Source organism: Natrix helvetica, assembly GCF_964273705.1.
Source record: "Natrix helvetica genome assembly, chromosome: 2".
Classification (NCBI taxonomy): Eukaryota; Metazoa; Chordata; class Lepidosauria; order Squamata; family Natricidae; genus Natrix; species Natrix helvetica.
The window spans coordinates 287,764,915-287,790,236 of record NC_138552.1 but is presented as its reverse complement, the minus strand read 5'-3'; the positions used below and the strand labels follow the sequence as shown (position 1 = coordinate 287,790,236).

The 25,322-nt window shown below is 44.0% G+C and overlaps 1 protein-coding gene across 9 annotated transcripts in view; it reads right to left on the bottom strand.

Annotated features, from left to right (window-relative positions):
- Window positions 1–25,322, bottom strand: part of MSI2 (musashi RNA binding protein 2) — a 689,288-nt gene that overhangs the window by 428,716 nt on the left and 235,250 nt on the right. The window lies entirely within an intron of this gene.

Genomic DNA, 25,322 nt, shown 5'->3' with positions numbered 1-25,322 from the left:
TTAAATATACCTAGGTTAGGGGGCTCCAAAACACCAAGAGAGCCAACACCACCCCACCTGGCCTGTAGGCAACACACCCACAAGTACTCAAAGGCTACATTACTCTTCCCCTGTATTCTACTACAACTTCTGTTCCTCCACTACTTCTCTTTGTGAGCCCCATTTCAGAAGAACAGTCTGTTCTGCCTTAGGCTGCTTCCGACTGTTTTGGTTTCCCAAACAAGCACAAAACCACCTTCACACCAAGACCACAACTCCAAAACCACCATTTGCTTCTCTGCTCAGCTTTTAGAGCCACGCATTGCTGGGATGGTGAAGAGAGAGTTCTTAAAACTTCAGGGCACCAGCAGCCCAGGTGCTGCTATCGATGCAGGAACTGGGTGTGTCTAGTTTAATGAAAGGAAGAACCAGGGGAGACATGATAGCAGTCTTCCAATATCTCAGGGGTTGCCACAAAGAAGAGGAAGTCAAACTATTCTCCAAGGCACTGAGGGTAGAACAAGAAGCAATGGGTAGAAACTAATCAAGGAGAGAAGCAACTTAGAACCGAGGAGAAATTTCCTGACAGCTAGAACAATGAATCAGTGGAACAGAATTGCCTCCAGAAGTTGTGAATGCCCCAACACTGGAAGTCTTTAAGAAGATGTTGGATAGCTATTTGTCTGAAACGGTATAGGGTTTCCTGCCTAGGCAGGGTGTTGGACTAGAAGACCTCCAAGGTCCCTTCCAACTCTACTATTGTATTGCATTGTATTGTAACAAAATCAAGAGAAACTTGATGGCACTCAATCCATCCATCCATCCAATCATCCATCCATCAAAAGAGCAAACTCAGCCAATTCAGCAAAACTCCCAGATTTTACAGTAGAAACCATCTTTAGAAACATGGGTGGGGATACCAGGGGTGGGGTGGGGGGAGACAGCGATCGCAGGGTATGCTCAGTGGTCATGGAATGCTAACAGGAAAAAAGACATTCTTGGCCAGAAAAATGCAATATTCTTCTCCAGACACCGTATAATTCTCCAGACGAAAGCGGGGGGGGGGGGGGGGGAGAGACGGGGAGACGGGACAACTAACATCCCTAGAATTTTCTGCTTTATTCACTGTTTTAGGGAGTGGAGAAGGCATTCTCCAATATCGTGATTATCTCCTGTGTCGTTTCTAAAACAGCTCCTGAAGTTGTGCGGTTGAGCTGCTGAAGCTTTTCAAGTTTTTGAAGAAGAATTCTGTTTTGTTCCTAAACTAAAAGCAGCGGGTCATTGGTTATTGAAATACCAGGGAACAGTCCAACTGACAGAACTGGGGAAGTGAAAGTACACCTGAATTCCCTAAATTAGAGGTGGGGGTGGGGGGGAAATGATGGTGTACCTATACATGAATGCAGAGGGTCTTTTCAAGCCGAGAAAGGGAAAATCTTTTGTTCTGTGAAGCCCGCTAGTTCTTTTGCTGAAGCCTGTGGGCCAATTGCAGGCTCTTCCCTTCATATTTTAAGTGCAGCTCGAGCCCAACCTCAAAGCAACAAAGGAGAAGAAGGGAAGTGGAGTGAACACAGTCAATCCTACACTTGCATAACATGACACTTGTTGCCTTGTTAATATATGCAGCTTCCACTCTCTGCTCCGCTTATGAAGACTATAATTTTCTCCACTAAAAACACTGTCTAATGGCACCACCCCCATTCTAATTACAGGCGGCTCTCTTATGCATTATAATCTTTACACAATTAAGCTCACTTAAAAGAGTAACTGATTGAATGCCCCTCCAAAAATTAAAGTGTGCGGAGAGCTTGAAGGTGGTGATGCAAAATGACAAAGGACTCAGAAAACTGAAAATTAGGACACTTCACCCCGTACATTTATATATCAACGGGTTGGGAAGGCAATCTCAACTCCCAACTCAAGCAACCAACAATTTGCCCCGCCCGTTATTGTTCCCGTAATGTGAAATGACATCTCTTCTGGGGAGGAGGAAGGCAATGGGCTCCCCCTGAGCGTGCTAAACATTATGTGAAATAAAGCTGTCGGGCTTCACGTCCCCTTTGCAAAACTTCTCCGCAGAGTGCTTTTTTATAGTTTAATTAAGTTGAGTCCTTTCAATTAAACATAATGCTGGCAGGCATCTCGACCAGAAACAAAGGTTTGCCAGGAAGAGGAGCAAACGGATCAACTGTTTATAAACATTTTCACTCTTGGATTAATATTTTTTTTTTTAAATTAAAAATATTTGTAGGGTCCAGGTCTTGCCTGCCTAAAGTCTCCGTGAGCAAGGAAGGTGGCTTTTAAAAAAAAAAATTCCCAATCCTCCAATCTTCCAATTACTTTCTTCCCCTATCTTCGAATACGCGCAAGAGAAAATTCAAAGCGTGAGTTGTTTCCCCCTGTAGTTTGACAGCACGGATCAAATGATATCCCTCATGTAACGTTCCTCTTGTAAAGCAAGCGGGGGAAATTATGTCTTTGACTCATGTCATAATCTTATTGGCACGGCTCTCTTCTAAGAAGAACAAACATGCAAAATTAAGATAAAGGACAGCTGTAATCCCATCAGTAACCTCCGCTATTTATCATATTCCTCTACCAAGAACCTTCAGTGTGGCCCAGGGGGGGTTAGACAGTAAAACCTCATTTGTAGCTTCCAATGATGCCAAAAAAAATAAGAATTGCATCAACAGTTCCACAGGGGTACCACCAAGCTAAATTGGTCTGATTTTGGGGGGGGGGAGAACAAGACTGGACCTGTTTAAGCAACTGGAAATGTCAACTGTTTTCATTTTTATGATCTGCTTTTGGGGAGTTTTGGTAGGGACACGGTGGCTCAGTGGCTAAGACGCTGAGCTTGTCGATCAGAAAGGTTGGCAGTTCGGCGGTTCGAATCCCTAGCGCCACGTACCGGAGTGAGCTCCCATTACTTGTCCCAGCTTCTGCCAACCTAGCAGTTTGACAGAAGGTAAAAATGCAAGTAGAAAAATAGGAGCTGCCTTTGGTTTAGTCATGCCGGACACATGACCACAGAGACGTCTTAGGACAGCGCCGACTCTTCGGCTTTGAAACGGAGATGGGCACCGCCCCTTAGAGTCGGGAACGACTAGCACATATGTGCGAAGGGAACCTTTCCCTTTACCACTGGGGAATTTGCCCATCGTCTCTTTGTCTTTCTTATGACAACAGGCCTGACTGATGCTGCAACGTTTGCAAGGAAGAATCACCTATGAAGATGACATGCCCCCCAAAAAACAGGATTCCAACAGAGTTGGAAGGGACCAATAGATGCAGCGTTGGAATACCTGATGGATCCAGAAATATTCCTTAGGCACCTTCCATATTGTTGCCAAAGAAACACACTTTTATGAGCTTATTTTTAATCGTTTCTGTATAACTTGCAATTTGTTCATTCCACGTTGCCTGCTGCATGCAACTACTTTGGTCTTTGACACTTCCAATTCTCACATCCATATGCTTTGTGTCATCATATAGTCTCTTTACGATTCACAGCAGATTCCCGTTTTCTCACCCAGCCACACTAGTATTCACAAAAGTAAATGTATACGTTGGTTTCCAGTCAAAACAGCAATATCGATAGCGCATAGACCTATACACTGCTTCATGGTGCTTTACAGCCCTCTCTAAAGTGGTTTATAGTGGGCATACTGGCTCATTTTACCTTTGATGTCACTACAAAAAGGTAATGGTTCCCTTCGCACACATGTGCTAGTCGCTCCTGACTCTAGGGGGCAGTGCTCATCTACGTTTCAAAACCAAAGAGCCAGCACTGTCCAAAGATGTCTCTGTGGTCATGTGACCGACATGATGAAATGCCGAAGACGCATGGAACATTGTTACCTTCCCACCAAAGGTGGTTCCTATTTTTCTACTTGCATTTTTACATGATTTCGAACTGTTAGGTTGGCAGAAGCTGGGACAAGTAACGGGAGCTCACTCCGTTACGCGGCACTAGGGATTCGAACCGCCAAACTGCCAATCTTTCTGATCTACAAGTTCATCGCCTTAGCCACTGAGCCACCAATGTCCCCTGATGACACTACAAGCCATCCATAAATTCCATTCAGCAATCACGGGGACAACTTTACAACTAGGAGGACTTTTTATTCTATTATCCAACGTATCATTACGTTGAGAACTTTGCGACAGTCACTTTGTGATTTTTTTTCTTCTTCTACCCTTCCAATCCCCTTTTCTTTTGTGCTGCGACATTTAAACTATAAACCAATGGGCAAAGATATTTTTTTTGTCACTGATCGGCATGTGTTCCTCCAAGTCTTAAGACAGAAGATCCAGAATTAAAAAAAAATGCTAAAGAAAGAGTAAGAGGGCTTTGTAAATCTTCATCTGATCCAACTGATCACAAGGAACATTTTAAAGTGAGAGTTCAGGGACCAGTTGACCTCATCCATAACTCTTCAAAAGATTCCTGAGCAAGTACTGTATTTCTTGCTTGGCAAATTGAAAATGCATGTCCATGGGCGATTTCATTCTAGGCTGCATAAGACGGAAGACAGGACACCCCTCCACTCATTTCTTCACCAGTGACTTATTGTGCCTTCACTGTATGACCCTCACTGAAGTGATATAAGCACTGTTCTAATTATTGTTAAAACGATGGTCGGGTGATTCCATGCGTTACTAGTAAGGAAATGACTTTAACTTGGATGTCCTCCAGAAATGTCGCACATTCTCCTCTAACTCGGAGCCCGTTTTCCATGGCTATTTGTTTTCATAAATCACATCAAAATTAAATCCAAAAAACAATAATGACCACGTTATCTCCTACCATGCTAAAGCCCTGCTTGTGGACTTCGTAAGAGAACGCTGTTGACCATGTTGTGGTCAGAGAGATGGGTCAGAATCATGAGAGGTACTTCTCACCACTTATGACAATAACCACGTTGCTTGTATCTTTCAATTTATATTGTTTTTTATTTGTTTCCTAGTACGATTTGATAGCTTATTAGTAACCTTGACTATCACTAAGTGTTGCATCTTTTCATTCTTGATGAATGTATTTTATTCTCTTATGTACACGGAGAGAATCTGCACCAAAGACAAATTCCTTGTGTGTCCAATCACACTTGGCCAATAAAGAATTCTATTCCATTCTATCCATTTCTAATTCTAATTCTAATTCTTATTCCATTCCATTCCTTTCCTTTCCATTCCATTCCATCCCATCATTCCATTCCATTCATTTCTATTTCTATTTCTTATTCCATTCCATTCATTTCTAATTCTAATTCCATTCCTATTCCTATTCAACTCCACTCCATTCCATTCTACCTGGTCAGAGTTTCCTCTGAATGGATTATCAGATCTAACCATTATCCAGGTAAGAGACAGTTACAGGTAGTCCTCAAAATTACAACCAAAATGGAGCCTGACCATTACAGTTATAACACTTTGCTGAAAAATTGAAGGAAACACCAGTTTTTGGCAAAACCGTTGTAAAACAGTGTCTTGGACCACAGGATACTGCAAATGCTCTGTTGCTGAGCTCCAACAAGTCTCCCAGGTGAAGGAGACTTGGGTCATAATTGCCCTTTTTAAGGCAGGCTGTAACTTTGAATGGTTGCTAAGCAACCAGTCATAAGACAAGGACTACCTGTAGTCTTCTTTGTAAAACGGGAATTCTGGTTTCTATCTGTCCTGTTTCTCCCTCGTGGGGAGGAATAGGTAAAGAAAGTTTGATCTCATCTGATAGCCAGCAGCTGCTGGGATGCAATGAAATTATTTGCCAGAAGCTCCTGGATTTTTGGTTGCGTGTTTTAATTGGTTCCAGTCTAACCTGGCAAGGTGAAGCCTAATAAGATGATTCTTTGGTTTGATCAAGACATTTCTTAAACCAAGCAAAGGAAACACGGGAGTGCCACAGGAAAGGGGGGGGGGGGGAATCAGAAGACCAAGATGACAAAGCTACTCATTAAAAAACAAACTTCTGCATACATTAATTTGCTGGTGTGCCTGTTTTGCATAAGATTTGCTTCCCCTTGCCTTTTCACCTCCTTTCTGCTGTTGTTTAATTGCCAGCAAAACAACCAGGGCTCTGATGTTACCTTCTGTCTTTAAATTGGAAGACTCATGTGGCAATTAGACAAGTGTTTATATTACACCTTTTTCTAGCTGACAGCAACAGAGCAAGAAGGCCACCCACGCACGGGCTGGGCACTTCAGCATCACGCTCAGTAAGATGACAGGATGCAAGGATGGAGGGATGAGTGGGAAATAGGACACAATGTGGATAAGAATCAAGAGATTTCTTCCACGCCGGTCTAAGGCAAGTCCGTGTCGGACAGAAGAGCAATAGCAATAACACTTAGACTTATATACTGCTGCACAGTGTTTTAACAGCCCTCTCTAAGCTGTTTACAGTCAGCCTATGGCCCCCAACAATCTGGCCTCATTTTACCCACCTCGGAAGGATGGAAGGCTGCATCAACCTTGAGCCTGGTGGGATTTGAACTGCCAAACTGCAGTCAGCCGGCAGTCAGCAGAAGTAGCCTGTAGTACCCCACTCTAACCACTGCGCCACCGAGGCTCCAGAATCTCTTGACTCAAAAGCAAGGGGTGATGTCTACCTCCAAAATGAATCCACATGGTGTATATTTTCACCACCTTCTCCATAGCACCTTTGGGTATAAGCAGTGGAGAGCATACAATGCAAATGTCTGCAGGCCAGGCCATTCATTCAATAGAACAACTCCGGGGCACCCAGCCAACGTTATAAATAGCTGGGTTTGTTCTGAAATTGACCTGCATCAAAAGCAGCCACTTCAACCTTCCGTCCAACAGTGCCAACTCAACGTTGGTGAGGGGAAAATAGCTCTCTCAAGGCTTATTAGAGGAAAAACAGGGAAGGAGAAACCGTTGCGCTAAGTACTAGAAAAAAGCAGAGGTTGTGTCAAATTTACCGTATTTTTAGGAGTATAAGACGCACCAGAGTATAAGGCACACCAATATTTTGAAGAGGCAAAATTTTTAAAAAGGTTTTTGCACTCTGCAGACCTCTCAAAAACAGCCTGTTTTTTTGTCAAAAAAAGGGCATATATAGCCTTTAGAAGGCCCGTTTTTTCCTCCGCTCAATTCTGCCCTCCCCAGTCCCAGGGGCACTCTGGAAGCCTCCTAAAGGCTATGCACAGCCATTTTTGCAAAGGGGACGGGGTTTTGGGAGGCAAAAAATGCTGTATAAGACGCACCCAGATTTTCACCCTCTTTTTTGAGGGAAAAAGGTGTGTCTTTTACTCCGAAAAACATGGTAGGCCTCTCTGTAGGGCCATCATCTAAACCAGGGGCCTCCAATCTTGGCAACTTTAAGACTTGTGGACTTCAATTCCTAGAATTTCTCAGCCAGCTTTGCTGGCTGCTGATTGTCCTCTTTTTTTTCTAATCTGCCACCTTTTCCAGACTTATGGACTTCTCATGGGAGCTAGGTCTTCACAAAATGTGTCCAAAATACGACAATTTGTGCCTGGCCATTTGTGCCGTGAGTGGGAACTCCCAAGTCAATTAGTTTGATTTTACAGCAAGCACATATGTAATTCGTATAGATAGGAAAAACCCTCCTAAAATATTAGAGGAAAGCTGTCACAATACAGTCTCCTCCTTGAGGCAAAGCAATAAAATGCCAATCAAATCAAGCCTCAAGACCAACCTGGGGCCCAGTTGCCCGGATCTATTTAAGAGCTTGACCTTTTTAATCAGGACATTTTGTCCTTTCACATTGATTTTAGAAGAGGGTTTCCTCTTCTCTAATGGATTTCTTGCCCAATTACTTGATTAGTAGATCCTAAGCAACAAAGAGCTTTGGAAAAGACAGTGAGATGCCATGCATATTCTTTAAAAATTTAGAATCTTGCAGACAAGCGGCATTCCCCATGACCCCCTTTGGAAGCAAAAGTTGGACTTTGGAGAAGCAGGGTAGGAAAAATATCGATCCTTTTCGAACTTTGGTTTTGAGAAGACCCCTGAAATTCAGAGGTGGTATTCAGCCGGTTCGGACTGGTTCACCCAAACTGGTGAACTGCACACCAGTGCTCACAGTGGCGAACCAGTGGTAAACCTAAGTGAATCCCACCGCTGCTGAGAATACCGTGGACAGCCAAGAAAACAAACCAATGGATCATCGAACAAATCAACTCAAGAGTTCTCCCTCAAGGCACAAATGAACCCGGCTCAAATAATCCTACTTCACATTATGTGAAAAACCAGTTCTCAAGAGAAGGTTCTGATGCTGGGAAAGATGGAAGGGAAAAAGAGAAGAGAGCAAAGGCCTGTCAGGAAGACCTGAAGGACCAGGTTGGCCACGGATCCTCCTGAAGAAAATTTATCCATTTGGTACCATATTTTTGGACTATAAGACGCACCAGAGTATAAGACGCACCATGATTTTGAAGAGGTAAATTTAAAAAAAAAAAGTTTTTGCACTCTGCAGGCTTCCCAACCCTCTGCACGCCTTGGGTTTTTTGCAAAAAAAAAAGGGGGGGCATGCAGGAGCTTTGGGAGGCTTGTAGAGTGCTCTTGGGGGTTGGGGGAGGGACAATCAAAAACCGCCCATTTTTTGCTCATTTTTGCCCTCCCCAGCCCCCAGGAGCACTTTGCAAGCCTCCCAAACCCTCTGCACGTCCATTTTTGCAAAGAGGGCAGGGTTTCGATAGGCCAAAAATTCTGTATTCAGTGTATAAGACGCACCCTGATTTTCCCCCCTCTTTTGGGGGAGGGGGAGAGAAGGTGCGTCTTATACTCCAAAAAATACAGTACCTAAGAATCGGTACCAACTGAATGCTACATAATCATCACATGATCAAAATGTAGATGCTTGGCAACTGGCTCATGTTTACAACAATTGCAGTGTCCCGGGGTCATGTGATCCCCTTTTGTGACCTTCTGAGAAGCTAAGTCAATGGGGAAACCAGAGTCACTTAGCAATAGCAATAGCACTTAGACTTATATACTGCTTCACAGTACTTTATAACCCTCTCGAAATGGTTTTGCAGAGTTTAGCATATGGCCCCCAACAATCTGGGTCCTCGTTTTACCAAGCTCGGAAACATGGAAAGCTAAGTCGACCTTGAGCTGGTGAGAATCGAACTGCCAAACTGCAGGCAGCCTTGGCACTCAGCAGAAATAGCCTGCAATACTGCATTCTAACCACTGGCCACTTAACAACTGTGTTACTAATTTAACACTGCAGTGATTCACTTAACTGTGGTAACAAAAGTTGTAAGCAAAGATAATTTTCCTATTTTTCTACTTGCATTTTTACATGCTTTCGAACTGCTAGGTTGGCAGAAGCTGGGACAAGTAACTGGAGCTCACTCCGTTATGCGGCGCTAGGGATTCAAACTGCCGAACTGCCAACATTTCTGATCAACAAGCTCAGCGTCTTAGCCAATGAGCTACCATGTCCCAGAAAGGTTGTAAAATGGGGCAAAACTAACTTCACAGGTATCTCATTCATCAACAGAAAGTTTGGGCTCAATTGGTGGTCGTAAGTCGGGGACTACCTGTATACTCTATTGTTTGCAACAGAATTAAAGCAAAGTAAGGTTAGAAAACCTTGATGTTTTTCCTATTTTCATCTTTAAACTGACTAATAAGGGTATTTCATTTTTTTTGTTTTGTTCGTTTGAGTGTTTGTTTTTGTTTCCTTGATTCAGTGAGCAGGACACTATTTCTTCTAATCATTTCAAAATCATGTGCCTCCCGAGGCAGCCCAAACCGGATTTTCTTTTTGTAGCCACATCACACTGCTGATTCATACATATTGCCATGTATTCCAATTAATATTACCAAGCCAACTATCCATGTCTTTGGTCCATTTCCATTTTATTTTCTTTGCACATCTCCCTTAAAATTTTATCCTTGGTTTCAGCATGTTTTTTTTTTAAATCCATCAAGATTGTTTAGAATTTTATTCCTGTCTTCTTGGATCAATTTTGTGTCCTCTACACAAGCATTCCTCCCATCTCTTTATCCAGGTCATTAATACAGAATCCTATGTAGTCTTCTGCAAAATGTTTTGCTGTAATCAAGATCTATTACACCCACTGAATTCCCATAGTCTATTAAATGCATTTTCTGATAAAACATAAGTTAGCCTGATGAGAGTTATTCCTAATAAATCTTTCCTGATCTCCAATAATTACTGTTTATGATTTATGACTTGCTTTAGAAGGCGTCTAGGTCTTAGTATCAGACAGATTAATTTATAGTTCTTGGAACTTACTATTTCCTCTTTCCTAAAATAGGAACATTTGCCTTCCTCTAATCATCTGGTACGTCTCCAGGATCTTCCAGAAATAATACATATAGCTTCAGCCAGATCACGAGGAACTTATTTCACTATCCTTGTGTGCAGTTCATCTGGACTTGGATAGTTAAGCATTATAAAATTAATAACCTTATCTTGATCATATTTCTATTAGTGTCAATCTTGCTCCTTCAGTATATTCTTCATAATTTCCTGGTAGAAAAGAGACCCTTTCAATCCTAGAATATGTTGTGGCCCGCCAGCAGAGCTGGCAGCAGGTTCAGACAATGAGGAGGTTGGAAAGGAACATGGGCCAGTCCTGGAGTCTGGGGAAGGCTCTGATGAGGGCTCTGCGTCAGAAGCAGAGAGGGGGCCAGGGCCATCTGACAGTTATCAGCTGTCTTCAGAGTCAGACATCAGTGAGGCAGACAAACAGCCGGAGCCTGTTCCCAGTGTGCGCATGCGCAGAGTTGCCAGACGAAGGGAACAGCTAAGGAACAAGGGTCGACTTGGGAGTAAGGCCACAGGTGGACGGTGAATGGCCCCTCCCAGAGGAAATAAAAGAGGAGCAAAAGGGGAGTGGAGCTTGCAGGAGACAATCAGTTCATTCCTGCATTCTTGCCAAGTATTGTGGAGTCTGAAAGATATGGGCCTGGCCACTCTTCAAGCCTGATAAAGGTCAGGAATTGTGAACTATCTTGAAAGACGGTGGGAGAGGAAAGACTTTGCTGGAGAGAAATTCACTGTCAATTAAATAAAAGGGGTTTATCGGGACGAGGACTCGGCTCGTGCTGCTAGGGAAGCCTAGGTCAGAACAGAATAATCGATGGGAACTAGAGCTGAATACAATTTTAGCTATCCTTAGCATTACCATTGGATTAAGTCAGGGGTGTCCAAACTTGGGAACTTTAAGACTTGTGGACTTCAACTCCCAGAATTCTGGCTGGCTGGCTGGGGAATTCTGGGAGTTGAAGTCCACAAGTCTTAAAGTTCCCAAGTTTGGACACCCCTGGATTAAGTGAAGTGGTTAAGGCACCAGGCTAGAATCCAGGAGACAGGGAATTCTAGTCCCATTTTAAGCCCGAAAGCCAGTTGGGTGACTTTGGGCCGATGACCAGCAGACGAGTTCTAATTCCACTCAGCCATGAAAACCAGCTGGGTGACTTTGAGCCAGTCCCCTTTTCTCTGCCCAGCCCACCTCACAGGGTTGTTGTTGTTGTTGTTGTGAGGAAAATAGGAGGAAGAAGAGGCACGTTCACCACCTTGAGCCATTTATAAAAATAATAATAAAAGCGAGGTTTTAAAAAAAATAAAAAGAAATAACTATCAGTGGATTGGATAAGTCTTCAAAGCTGCTTCCCCCCCCCCCCCCCCCCCACGTTCCTGATCCCTCTTCTAGAAGATGGCACGGGTTTTTATTCCTTGCACTACTGAGTTACAATATGCAGACGACCCATAATGAGGAGACAGCAGGTTTCCAGACAAAGCCCTTACAATCAGCAGCTATTCAGCATATGGCCTTTCACTCCCACAGCTGTGCAAATAATCCTTTTTGGCCATACAGCCTCTCTGGTCACTTTCCTGTCCTCCTCCTCCTCCTCCTTTTGAACTCCACAAGCAAACGCTGTTTCCTCTGTCTTTTCCCTCACGCTTTCTTACTGGGGCAGTGGAAAATTCTGGAACAAGGCTCAGGCAACTTCGTCACTGAGGCCTTTCCGATGGGGGAAAAAAGGGAAGCAAAAATGAAGGACACAGAATTACAGAAGTGTTTGCCTTGGTAAGGCCACACTTGGAATACTGCATTCAGTTCTGGTCGCCACGATGTAAAAAAGATGTGGAGACTCTAGAAAGAGTGCAGAGAAGAGCAACAAAGATGATTAGGGGACTGGAGACTAAAACATATGAAGAACGGTTGCAGGAACTGGGTATGTTTAGCTTAAGAGAAAGAAGGACCAGGGGAGACATGATAGCAGTCTTCCAATATCTCAGGGGTTGCCACAAAGAAGAGGGAGTCAAACTATTCTCCAAGGCACCTGAGGGCAGGACAAGAAGCAATGGGTGGAAACTAATCAAGGAGAGAAGCAACTTAGAACTGAGGAGAAACTTCCTGACAGTTAGAACAATTAATCAGTGGAACAGAAGTTGCCTCCAGAAGTTGTGAATGCCCCAACACTGGAAGTCTTTATGAAGATGTTGGATAGCCATTTGTCTGAAACGGTATAGGGTTTCCTGCCTAGGCAGGGGGTTGGACTAGAAGACCTCCAAGGTCCCTTCCAACTCTACTATTGTATTTTATTGTATTGTATTGTATTGTATTGTATTGTATTGTATTGTATTGTATTGTATTGCATTGTTTCATAAACAACCACAAAGACCCAGCCGTCTTTTAACTTGGCAAGGCATATATTTGTTAATTTTTATTTATTTTTTTAAAGTTTATCTGCCACTCGTCTCATTGTCCTGGCACCGTGATAGCGAACCTAAGGCATGCACGCCACAGGTGCCACGCAGAGCCCTCCCTGTGGGTATGAGAGCCGTTGCCCCAGCTCAGACCCACCGTGCATGCACCTCCCACCGGCCATCTGGTTTTCGGGTCTCTGCTGCGCATGTGGGGGGAAGGGTGCGTGCATAAGGTACACACACATGCGTGGGGGAGGAGAGCATATGGGTGGAGTATGTGGGGAGCTGAGCATGCATGCACAGGTTGCGGGGCACACACAGGGTTGCACGTGCATGCACGGGGGGGCTGCGGGCACTAGGGGGTCATGCAAGAATTGCATTATGGGTGCATGCGGACGCTTTTGGCCCGCGATGACAAAAAATTTAGCCATCACTGTCCTAGCAGCTATGGATGGCTTGGAGCCACAGTAGAAAAGACAGAAACACAAATCAATTTAAAATTTTAAAAATATGAAATAAAGGCTACTGTAGGGCATATCAAAGATGTACAGAGAGCCTCAATAACAATGAGTCTTGAGATTCAAATGAAGATTAAATCTGTATCAATCCACCAACATAAAACATTTTAGTCTCTGTGCTGTCCGGCATCAGAAGCAGCAATAAGCAAGGATAGAAACTGCATTTTAATAAAGGTGACATCCAAAGCACACTTCTGTGCACCCTGTTTCAAACAATGCTACCCCACATCCCTTCAATGTGCACAGCGGGCGGGGGGGGGGAGGAATCCATATTTCCCATATTTTTTCCAGCCACGTTAGCACGCAAGGCTAATATTCCTTTCATTAATCGTAATTATCATCATTATGGGCAACTTGAAAGAAATTCAGCCACGGTCGTTACGTACAACTGCACATATGGGGTTGATGGTTATGGCAGGCTACCAAATTCACCGCAGAGCTAGCCAAGTTTGTGTTATTAATTCACACTGCTCTTCTATTTTACATGCCTTTCAGAATTAGGCAAGCTTCAAAAAGCTCATTAGATCAGGGCGATTATGGCATCTGGAAGCGGTAAACCTTTGCCCAAGCTTGCCTGGCCTTGCCAGATGCCAGGGAGAGGGGGGGACACAAAAGGGAAAGGGGGTTATGGACCCCCAGGAAAGGGGACTTGTAGTGGAATGTATGGGTGACCTTGAGGAACAAGAAGAAGAGATGCTGCCTAGGAAACGATTAGCCGAAAGATGGAGAGAGGAAGAAACTTAGGAAGGAGCTGCTTTGATTGATCAGGTCAACAGTGGCTGTGAAAAACTCATACCTGCAAACCTGTAAGATTCTGATAATGTAGCTCAACAATAAAGTAGAATTAGCTCATCTACTCGTACTTCCTATCTGGTTTACTCAGGTGTACTGGAGGGGACTGGAGAGGAAGGATCCAAGGAAAAAGGATGGAGTCAGTCGTCCATATGATGCTCCCCAAACTTAAGGGAATCAGCTACAGTGGTTGCGATACGTAAAAGTTAGGTGCTTTTCACAAGGTGAGATGCACAACTTATCAAGGCTTTTGTTTTTTCCCATCCAGCACAAAAAACCTCCATATGAGGCTGCGGTAAAGATTTCGTCTATCCAGATTTCATCTATTCATCTGTTCCTATGCATCTTTAGTGTGAACTTTGAATAAAAGTAGCAATGTGGTTAGCCTTTTCGTTGTCGAGGGCCGAAAGCACCTGCATCCATATGCAATGTGCATGCGACCCCCCCATGTGTCCCTCCCACCGCGCATGCGTGCGACTCCCACGCATGCACCCCATCCCCCACGCATGTGCACACGTCTCCCGCATGCATAGCAGAGACCCCAAAACCAGCTGGTCAGTGGGAAGTGCGCGCACATGCGTGGTAGAGCCGGACTGGGGCGACGGCTCGTGTGCCTGGGGAGAGGGGCTCTGCGTGCCACCTGTAGCACGTGTGCCATAGGTTTGCCATCACGGGTCTAGTGGTTAAGGCACCAGCCTTAGAAACCAGGAGATTGTGAGGAATGAAAGAAGACTGGGAGACATTGAGTTATTTATTAAAAGAAACAATAGCCTGGGATCTAAATATGGGTAGTTCTCGACTTACAACCATTCATTTAGTGACCGTTCAAAGTTATAACGGCACTGACAACAGTGACTTATGACGGTATTCCACACTTACGATCTTTGTAGCATCCCTATGGTCACCAGATCAAAATTTGGATGCTTGGCAACTGACTCCTATTTATGACCGTTGCTGCGTCCCAAGGTCATGGGGTCACCTTTTGAAACCTTTTCACCAAGCAAAATCAATGAAGAAGCCAGATTGACTTGACAGACGTGTTACTAAGTTATCGGCTGCAGTGATTCACTTAACAACAGTGGTAAGAAAGGTCATAAAATGGGGCAAAATTCACTTAACAAATGTCTCACTTAACAACATACATTTTGAGCTCAACTGTGGTCATACATTGAGGACTAACTGTATATAATAATATATTTGAGGGGCAACCAGCCTATACAGGTGGTCCTCGACTTACAACAGTTCATTTAGTGACCGTTGCAATGGCACTGAAAAAACAGACTTATGACCATTTTTCACACTTATGACCATTGCAGCATCCCCATGGTCACGTAATTTACATTCAGATACTTGACAATTGACTCACATTTATAACGGTTGCAGTGTCCCGGAGTCATATAATCCCCTTTTGCAAGCGGTATAGGATTTCCTGCCTAGGAAACGGTATAGGGTTTCCTGCCTAGGCAGGGGGTTGGACTAGAAGACCTCCAAGGTCCCTTCCAACTCTACTATTGTATTGTATTGTATTAAGCTTCTGACAAGCAAAGTCCATGGGGAAAGTACATTCCTTTAACAACCATGTTACTAATTTAAGAACTGAAGTGGTTCACTTAACAAATGTGGCGAGAAAGGTCGTAAAATGGGGGCAAAGCTCACTTAACAAATGTCTCACTTATCAACGTACACTTTGGGCTCTATTGTGGTCATACATTGAGGACTACCCGTACTTACAATGGTTGCATGTCCCAGGCAGGGGAGGTATTCACATATTTTTCCCTACAGGTTCACAAATGTGAGCATGCTTTGACTGTGCGCGCAGCTTGGAAGCATGCATGCGGCGAACCAGTCCGAACCGGCTGAATACCATCTCTGGTCCCAGGGCCATCTGATTGCCATTTGTACCTTCCCACAAACAAAGTCAGTAGGGGAAGCCAGATTCTCTTAATCACACATGATCCACTTGACATGATCCACTCAGTGATTCGCTTAACAACCAAAAAAAAAGTCATAAAATTGCATGCAGCTCACTTAATAAACTGCTTAGCAATAGAAATTCTGGTCCCGAGTGTAAGTTGTTAAGTCGACCCATATAGGCGGAGATGGGCGTCTCATCTTCTTAGGAATGAATCAGAGGACTCAACATATCCCTGCAGGAGGGAAATCTTCGCTTCAAAAGGCATTTGGGAAAGGGTGCTTTGATTAACAAACATTCCCCTCCAGCAAAAATAAAAACCACGTTCCCTGCGATCAGCAATTTCTCAGTGTAGCGTCAGGTTGGTTTTGTCTGCACAAGTTTTCTTTCTTTCTTTTTTTAAATGAGCCCGAACCACAGAAAGAGATGGAAGGAGCGAAGATTGGGAGTGGGAAGAAGAGAGCAAGATTTCTGCAACGTATTTATAAACCCAACAATGCATTGGCTAAGTTGCCTTGACCTTCCCTTTCGCCCCTCTTCCTCTCCTCTCAGACCTAAGCAAGAGAAATTAAATTGATTCCGTCTATCACATCTCTGCATCTAAGTGATTAAAATTCAGCAACCCCAGGCAGGGTGGAGGAATGTTTGATTCGTGCTGCATTTTGAGAAAGACGAGTCCTTGTCGCTGGATGAGCTCCGACCAGGGAGAAGGAGAAGCGTAAAACCCATTTCACCACTGGGGTATTCATCAGAAGCATCCGTTGTTCACCAAGATGGGAGTTTGGGAAGAGTTGCTTACACAAAGAGAATTAACATCTAGCGTAAGGTAAAGTTTCGCACATATGTGCTAGTTGTTCCTGACTGCAGGGGGCAGTGTTCATCTCCGTTTCAAAGCTGAAGAGCCAGCGCTGTCCTAAGACGTCTCCGTGGTCATGTGGCTGGCATGACTAAACGCCGAAGGCACACGGAACGCTGTTACCTTCCCACCAAAGGTGGTCCCTATTTTTCTACTTGCATTTTTCGAACTGCTAGATTGACAGAAGCTGGGACAAGTAACGGGAGCTCACTCCATTACACGGCGCTAGGGAGTCGAACCACCGAACTGCTGACTTTTCTGATTGACAAGCTCAGTGTCTTAGCCACTGCTTCCCTAACATTTAGCATACCTATCTCTAATTTGGAGATCTCTGAGATTCATTGGCCACATTGGCTAGGGATTATAGCAATAGGAGTACCATCTAGAACAGGGGTTCCCAACCTTGGCAACTTCAAGCCTTGGTGGACTTTAATTCCCAGAATTCCCCAGTCTTGCTGGTTGGGAATTCTGGGAGTTGGAGCCCATAAATCTTGCGAAGCTGCCAAGATACATAGCAGGTAAGATGATTTTTCTTTCATGATTTTCACAAAAGTGAAAGAATAATAAAAAAAAATTGGCCACAGAACTGGAATCATTTCTTTAATGCATTCCTTGGGGAGAGTCAGTTAGCAAACACCTGGGCCATAAAATGCTTTCCACTTTTCGTACCTTACATCCTGACCTCTGTTGTCTCTAGACTTTCCATTTTGCAATCTGTTTAAGAGATGTTGAGCTTGGGTGCCATTTATAGGATGAAAACCCCAGACAGTCATTCTGCATTGTCTCATCCTGAGTGATGAAAGTAATGAACTGGTTTACGGCTTTGGAAAGAGATCAGAAGAGAAATTCTATTTAAACATTGCAGTAGCCCCTAGTGGGGTCTGGAAAATACTATTTTATTAATTTGTTTATTAAATTTACATGCCGCCCATCTCACCATCACGAGCAACTGTATGACAAGCCAGGATGGGTAGTCCTAGTCCCAATCCATGTAGTGACTGTTCAAAGTTACAGCAGCACTGAAAAGAGTGACTTATGACCATTTTCCCACACTTACAGCCATTGCAGCACCCCTGATCAAAATGCAGATGCTTGGCAACTGACTCATATTTATGACGGTTGTAGTGCCCTGGGGTCATGTGATCACCTTTTGCACTCTTCTGACAAGCAAAGTCAACGGGGAAGCCCAATTCACGTAACCACCAATGTACTAACTTAACTAATGAAGTGATTCGCTTAACAAACCGTGGCAAGAAGAGCTGCAAGATGGAGCAAAACTCACTTAACAACTGTCTCGCTTAGCAACTGAAAGGTTGGGCTCAATTGTGGTTGTAGGTTGAGGACTACCTATGTATGCCCTCTTCTTCTACATATAAATTGTACAGTTCCATGAGGGTTTCCCGTTCACCTTTTAAATAGGTTTAAAATTTGGTGTTACATAATGCTCTTAGATGCTCTTTCGGTTTGGTATGAATCTTTCATGTTCGGGCAGTTGTTTCATTTTTTGGACACGCTATAAATCTCTCTGGGAAACACATTCTTCAAGAACAGGATATGTTATGCTAAATACGGTCCTGCAGATCCCTCTCTTAATGAGAAGACTTCAAAAAACCACTGCTAACAAGGCTCCTAAAATTACACACACACATATGCATACCCTCATAAGCCACTAACGCTTGCACTAATGCACAAACCTGTACACGCGCGCACACCCCATTTGAAAATAGTTCTAATTCTTAGAGAAGGCTTTTCTTGCACATCCATCCCAGCACGTATTTGTCCTAACCTGACTCTACCCGATGACTTCAAAACAAGCTCGGCTAAACGGGCCAGCAAAGCAGACAGAATTCATCACTGCCTTTTTTTTTTTTTTTCCATCGGGGACTCAGCAAACGGCTATTGCGCACAGTAAAGATAAAATTATGTACAGTTTTGTATAAAATGTTATATAGTTTGCATAGTATCTTGTATAAAATATTAGACATTATGTATAACCACGGTTCCATGATAGCTGCTATGTCAACCTACCGCACCAGTCAAATACATCAGGAAGGTACCCGGTTTTTTAATTGTATTTGTTTTACGGTAATAAAAAGTGTCTTCTCAATCTCGTTTACTTTGAAGGGCTGGCATCAATCTTGCAAGTCTCCTGCTCTCTTTTTTTTTACCAAGGTAGAAGATTCCTCTTGGCCTTTTAGAGACACCTCTGCTCTCCAGGCAGGGTACGCCACTACACCTCACTACAATGTTACTTAACACCAGAATAACAGAGTTGGAAGGGACCTTAGAGGTTTTCTAATCTAATCTCCTGCTCAAGTAGGAGACCCTATATCAGCGATGGCGAACCTTTTTTGGCTCGCATGCCACAAGTGGGGGAAGCGCAGGGGGGTCGTGTGCGGGCATGCCGCACCCATAATGCAACGCGCGACCCCCCCCTAGTGCGCATGCACGCACAACGCGCGACCCCCCCCCCATTTTTACATGCTTTTTTCGCCCTCCCCAGGCTCCAGAGGCTTTATAGGACCCTGGGGAGGGCGAAAAGAGCCTCCCCTGCCCCCCGGAGGCCCTCCGGAGGCCTCAGGGACCGTCCGGAGGCTTCCCTGAAGCCTTTGGAACGCTTAAAACCACCTTCCAAGCAAACCGGAAGTCACTTCCGGTTTGCTCGGAGGGTGGTTTTAAGCGTTCCAAAGGCTTCAGGGAAGCCTCTGGACGGTCCCTGAGGCCTCCGGGGGGGCAGGAGGGGCTCTTTTCGCCCTCCCCAGGTTCCTATAAAGCCTCTGGAGCCTGGGGAAGGCGAAAAATAGCTTTTAAAAAGGTGAACACAGCTGGCCAGCGCACGTATGCTGGCCAGCTGACAGGGCAGCGCCTCGCGTGCCCTGACAAATGGCTCCGTGTGCCACTTGTGGCATGCGTGCCATAGGTACATCATCACTGCCCTATATCATCTCAAGACAAACTATTGTCCAATCTCTTCTTTAAAATTTCCAGTATTGGGACACGCACAACGTCTGGATGCCTACTGATTAATTGTTCTGCCGGGAAATTCCTTCTTAGTTCCAGGTGAAGGGTGCCAAACTCAAGGCCCAGGGTCTGGATCCTGCCCATGGGGTACTTAGATCTGGCCCACGGTGCTTCTGCCAGTGAAATCAAGCTCCTGAGCAACCCTCAGCCAGTGAAAATGGAGCTCGGGAACCCATTGTCACTTTGCGTGATGAAGACTTTTGGTGAACACAAAACGTTACACACACTATTTCACAGCCCTGGGTTGTCCCACTCGAGATATCTTTCTTACTATGGATTTTGACATTTTTTTTCTTTTTTCTTTTTTGCCTTTTCTCAAATGGAAACAGTATAAATGAGAAAAACAAAAGGCAAATAAATCAATTTAACAAAAAGTTTTCTTCTGATTTAATTATTTAAATAGGGAAGAGAGGAGGAGGAGAACGTACTGTAGTTACCAACCGATTCTCTTGTTATATGAATATTTATACAGGTGGTCCTCGACTTAACAGCCATAATGAACTCGGCCCATTATGGTTGTAAATCATGACGGTCGTAAAGTGAATCACCATGTGACCAAAAAAATTGACCTTTTTTTTGCAACAGTGATTAAGCAAATTCATTGTTCACTTGTTGTTTTTGAAAACCAGAAGTAAATGCCAATTTTCAGCATAAATATCATAAATTGCCATGATGTGACTACAGGATGCTGCAAACAGCCATATATGCAACCCAGTTGCCAAGCAACCCAAATGCGTGTGTGTGTTTGTGTGTGTGTGTGTAGTCATCGTATCTTTGAAACTGGGCCAGGGGGGTGACGGTGTCCATCATAACTTTGAATAGTCGCTAAGCAACCAGTCGTAATACGAGGACTACCTGTATAGACTTTTCAACAAAGGGCACAAGGTCATAATTTAGAAGCCTCTTGGGTTTGGTTCTGTTTTTCGATTATTTTGCTGCTGTGACAATAATGCAATGATGAAACTTATTATTGCTCTGATCTATCCATTTCCATTCAGCTTTCTTCTCACAATAATGTTTATTGTTGATTTGTTGACTTAACCTTATCAATTGCTCCAAGGCCACCCAGGAGAGACAAAAAAAGCCCATCCTACTATTCAAAGTTTATAGCAAATAATAATAAATTACACACACAAAAAAAGTCTTTTCCCAAGGGAAGAAGAATATTCTATCATTTCATCAAAAGGCGTGGGGGGGGGAGGGAGGGAATCTACCCTCTTTAATTTAAGTCAACAGCTCTGAAGTTTAAGTTACTCAACAACTCAAATTAATATCCGCTAGATTAGTCCATGTTTGGACAGCACAGTGAAGCTGCAAAGTGCTATATAAGTAGTGCGATTATTCCCAGCAGCGTGCTGAGGCAGTCTTCGCGGGAAATAGATTTAAACAGCCTGCTCGGAGGTCTAAGTGCCCTTTAATGGCTTCCAAATTAACTACAGATGGTGAGAGAAGTGCCTGCCCAGAGAAAAATATAAAAGAGCAAAGCAAGGGAGCAGGATGGATGGATGGAGAGACAGAGAGAGAGAGAGAGATTATGCAAGATAGATAGATAGATAGATAGATAGATAGATAGATAGATAGATAGATAGATAGATAGACAGACAGACAGACAGACAGACAGACAGACAGACAGACAGACAGACAGACAGACAGGATAAATGAAAGAGAGACAGACAAACAGGCAGGCAGGCAGGCAGTAGATTGGATGGATGGATGGAGAGACAGAGAAAAAGAGAGATTATGGTAGATAGATAGATAGATAGATAGATAGATAGATAGATAGATAGATAGATAGATAGATAGATAGATGATAGACAGACAGACAGACAGACAGACAGACAGAATGGATAGATGAAAGAGAGAGAGAGAGAGACAGACAGAGACAGATAGACAGTAGATTGGATGGATGGATGGATGGATGGATGGATGGATGGATGGATGGATGGAGAGACAGAGAGAGAAAAAGAGATTATGCTAGATAAAATGATAGATAGACAGACAGACAGACAGACAGACAGACAGACAGATAGATAGATAGATAGATAGATAGATAGATAGATAAGACAAGACAAGATAGATGAGAGAGAGACAGAGACAAATAGTAGATTGGATGGATGGATGGATGGATGGATGGATGGATGGACAGACAATTGATAGAAATAAACAAGGAGAAAAAAATATAAAGACAATTTTTACTTAACGGTGAAACAGTAATTTTGCATTTTTTAAAAGTAGTTGGGGTGGGCAACAGGAAGGGAAAGCTTCTTTTTCAAATAGCCAAAGGTGCAAAACCAAAATTGCAGAGAACAACTCATTTAGTCAATTCTAATGGGGCTTCAGGTAGCGTTTGTACTACGAATCCCATCATCCCATCCGGTCTCCAAGAAGAGCTTTAAGAGGTGTGGCAGCAGGAAGGGAGCATCTGACTGAAGTTGGGTGGCCAATATTTTTCGTAATTTTTGGACTATAAAACGCACCGGTGTATAAGACGTACCAAGATTTCAAAGAGGTAAGTCAGGAAAAAAAGGTTTTGTCCTCCCCGGCCCCCAGGTGCACTCTGCAGGCTTCAGCAGGGCTTGGGGAAGGCAAAAATGCCCCTGCTTTTTGCCAAAATGGGGGCATTTTTCCCTTTCCCCAGCCCTGCTGAAGCCTGCAGAGTGCTTCTGGAAGGGGGGAGGCAAAAACGCCCCCACTTTTTGCAAAAACGGCCCGTTTTTCACAAAAATGGGATTCTGGGGTGGGGCTTCAGGAGGCTAAAAGTGGCTGTATTCGGTGTATAAGATGCACCAGCATTTCCACACTCTTTTAGGAGGGGAAATGTGCGCCTTATACTCTGAAAAATACAGTAATTGTGGTTTCCACAACTGTCAGGCTCAGTCCTCGCAATGAGTGGGATGAAGGTCAACCCAGCCTGGATGTACCTTTCCCCCCAAGCTGATATCCAGTAGCTGCTTTAAAAGGCTGCAAATGGGGACAATGCTTGGGTTTCTAGATCTTCTAAATCTACTTGGGGCAGGAATGAATTTAGGGAGCCCTGCTAACTAAGGCAGATGCTTATTCTCACTGACAATGGGGAAAATTGGAAGAAGATAAAACTAGTTTATTTGTTGGAGCCCTGGGCCACTCACAGTCCCATCCCGAAAGTTTCCACCAGTGGAATAAGCATGGCTTGTTCTTAAAACTTTTTCTAAGCAACCGGAAGATGAATTTCAGCCGAAGCATTACCGGCAAGAAAGACTATTAATTTAACCAGTTGTGCGCCAGTTACACCCTTTCCTGGACCGGCAATCCCTATTCACAGTCACTCATGCCTTAGTCACTTCACATCATGACTATTGAAACGCGCTCTACATGGGGCTGCCTTTGGAAGAGCATTTGAAGCTCCAGATGGTGCAAAATGCAGCGGCCTGCATGGTTTTGTGCAACCTCCGGTGTGCACATGCATTACCTATCTTGCGGGAGCTGCATTGGTTGCCAATTTGCTTCCGGATGCTGGTTGCCACCTTTAAAGCCCTTCATGGCTTGGGACCAGGTTATCTGAGGGACCCATCAGAACGGGGAAGCAGGGAATGTTGCAGGTCCCATCCCCGAGGGATATACACCTGGTGGGACCCAGAAGAAGGACCTTCTCCGTGGTGGCTCCCTCTCTCTGAAACATCATCTCTCCAGAGATTAGAATGGCCTCCACTCTAATGCTCTTCTGGAAGGCGCTGAAGACCTGCTAGCGGGCCTGGGGAACCCAGAGCGGGATGGAGCCCATTAAATGGTTCATGTGATCAGCTGTCGCTGGGGTGAGAAGTGGGGGGGGGTGATTTTATTACATTAATTTATTTGATTTTTTATTAGTTTTCCTGTTTTTAGTTGTGGTTTTTATATTCTGCAAGCCGCCTTGAGTCGCCGTGGGCGAATAGGCGGCAATATAAATGTAATAATAAATAAATAAAATAAAATAAAAACCCACCTGTTAGCAAGATTTCAGGGAAAAGCAAAAATGATTAATTTTACTCTTCAATAAAAGTTTAGGATCTTGGAAGAATGAAAGGTGCCGCAAGAATTCTTTATGCCCAAAAACAGAAAGCTACAACAGTCCCCACAACGGGAGAATGGATGCGGAAAACTGAGGAGTCAGCAGAGATGGCCAAACAGCTCATTTAATTAAAGAAAAGAATATATCCAGTTTTGTTGGAAACCTCTTCTAAACTTTGTGCTCAAGACAGGAAAAAAAATGAAATTCTGATTTGGGGGTTTACTGATTAGTTTGTTGTTGTAGAAATGGCTACCATATAACAAGTATGTAAAAGTGAAAACTTAAGACTGTATTTTATTCTTCTGCGCTGAAAAATGTTGGAAGTTAATGCTTCCCCCCCTTTTTTTCCCCCTCCTTGTCCCACATGTCTCTTTCCCACTTCGTCCATTTCCTTGCTACCTTTTTTTTTCTTTTGTATTTTATTTTAAGACAATGTCAATATAGATATAGTATGTACATATATACAATAGAGAGAGGGGGGGAGAGAGATTGAGGGAGGAAAGGTGGGTTAGGGAAAGGAAAGGAAAGGAAAGGAAAGGAAAGGAGGGAGAGAGGGAGGGAGGGAGGGAGGGAGGAAAGAAAGAAAGAAAGAAAGAAAGAAAGAAAGAAAGAAAGAAAGAAAGAAAGAAAGAAAGAAAGAAAGAAAGAAAGAAAGAAAGAGGAAGGGGGGGAAGTGGGTGAGTTAGGAGAAGGAAGGAAGATCCCCCACCTCCCTGCTGCCAAAGCATTTAAAACTAAGGCAGACAGGCGAGTTTCATTATATTTAACGGATGGAAGCAAAAAAAACCAGCCGCCGCCAAGTAATCGCCGAGCCACAGGAATAGGGAAAAAAAGAGATGAATAAAAAGTGCACTTAAAAGGATCGATGTGGGCCTCACACCTCTCTGGAAAGACCACCGGCACCCTGGGGAACGCTCAACCTTCAGCACAAATGTCACAAGGTCAACGCTGCGGTGGGAGGGCACTTCCTCAGAAGAGAGGGGCTCGGCCCGACCACGGCTCCAGCATGACCGGAACACAGGAACCGAGCGCATCAAAAGCCAAGACGCATTCTTGAAGGTCCGAAACCAAATCCCCCTCCCAGCCCACAAACCCCCAAACAGAAAACAGGACTGCTTCCCTTCATTTTGAAGCCATAATCAAAGAGCGGTAATCCCTTGGCTGGTGTTCCCCCCCCCCTGCAGCACCCCCCCTCCCCTCACCACATAAAACTCCTTGGAAGCTGGAGACCCACTGGAAGAGAAAGGAAGAGCAATTTTATGAGCCGCTGGCAGACGGATGCGCCCACAGCATGGTCCTATCATTAGCGCACTAGCATTACATGGAAGGAGGTTCTTTAAAACACCCAGATAAATGAACAGGCAGGCCTACCGCCAAGGCCTACCCAAGTGGTAATCAATGATCAATGCAAGCAAATACAAAAGATTTCCTAAGATTTAACCATTCCCCCTCCTCTGATTAGAAACGTGGACATTTCAAGCGACGCTTTGCAAATTTCCTGTGTGATTTACTTGGTTCTATAAGCCAAAGCAAATTAA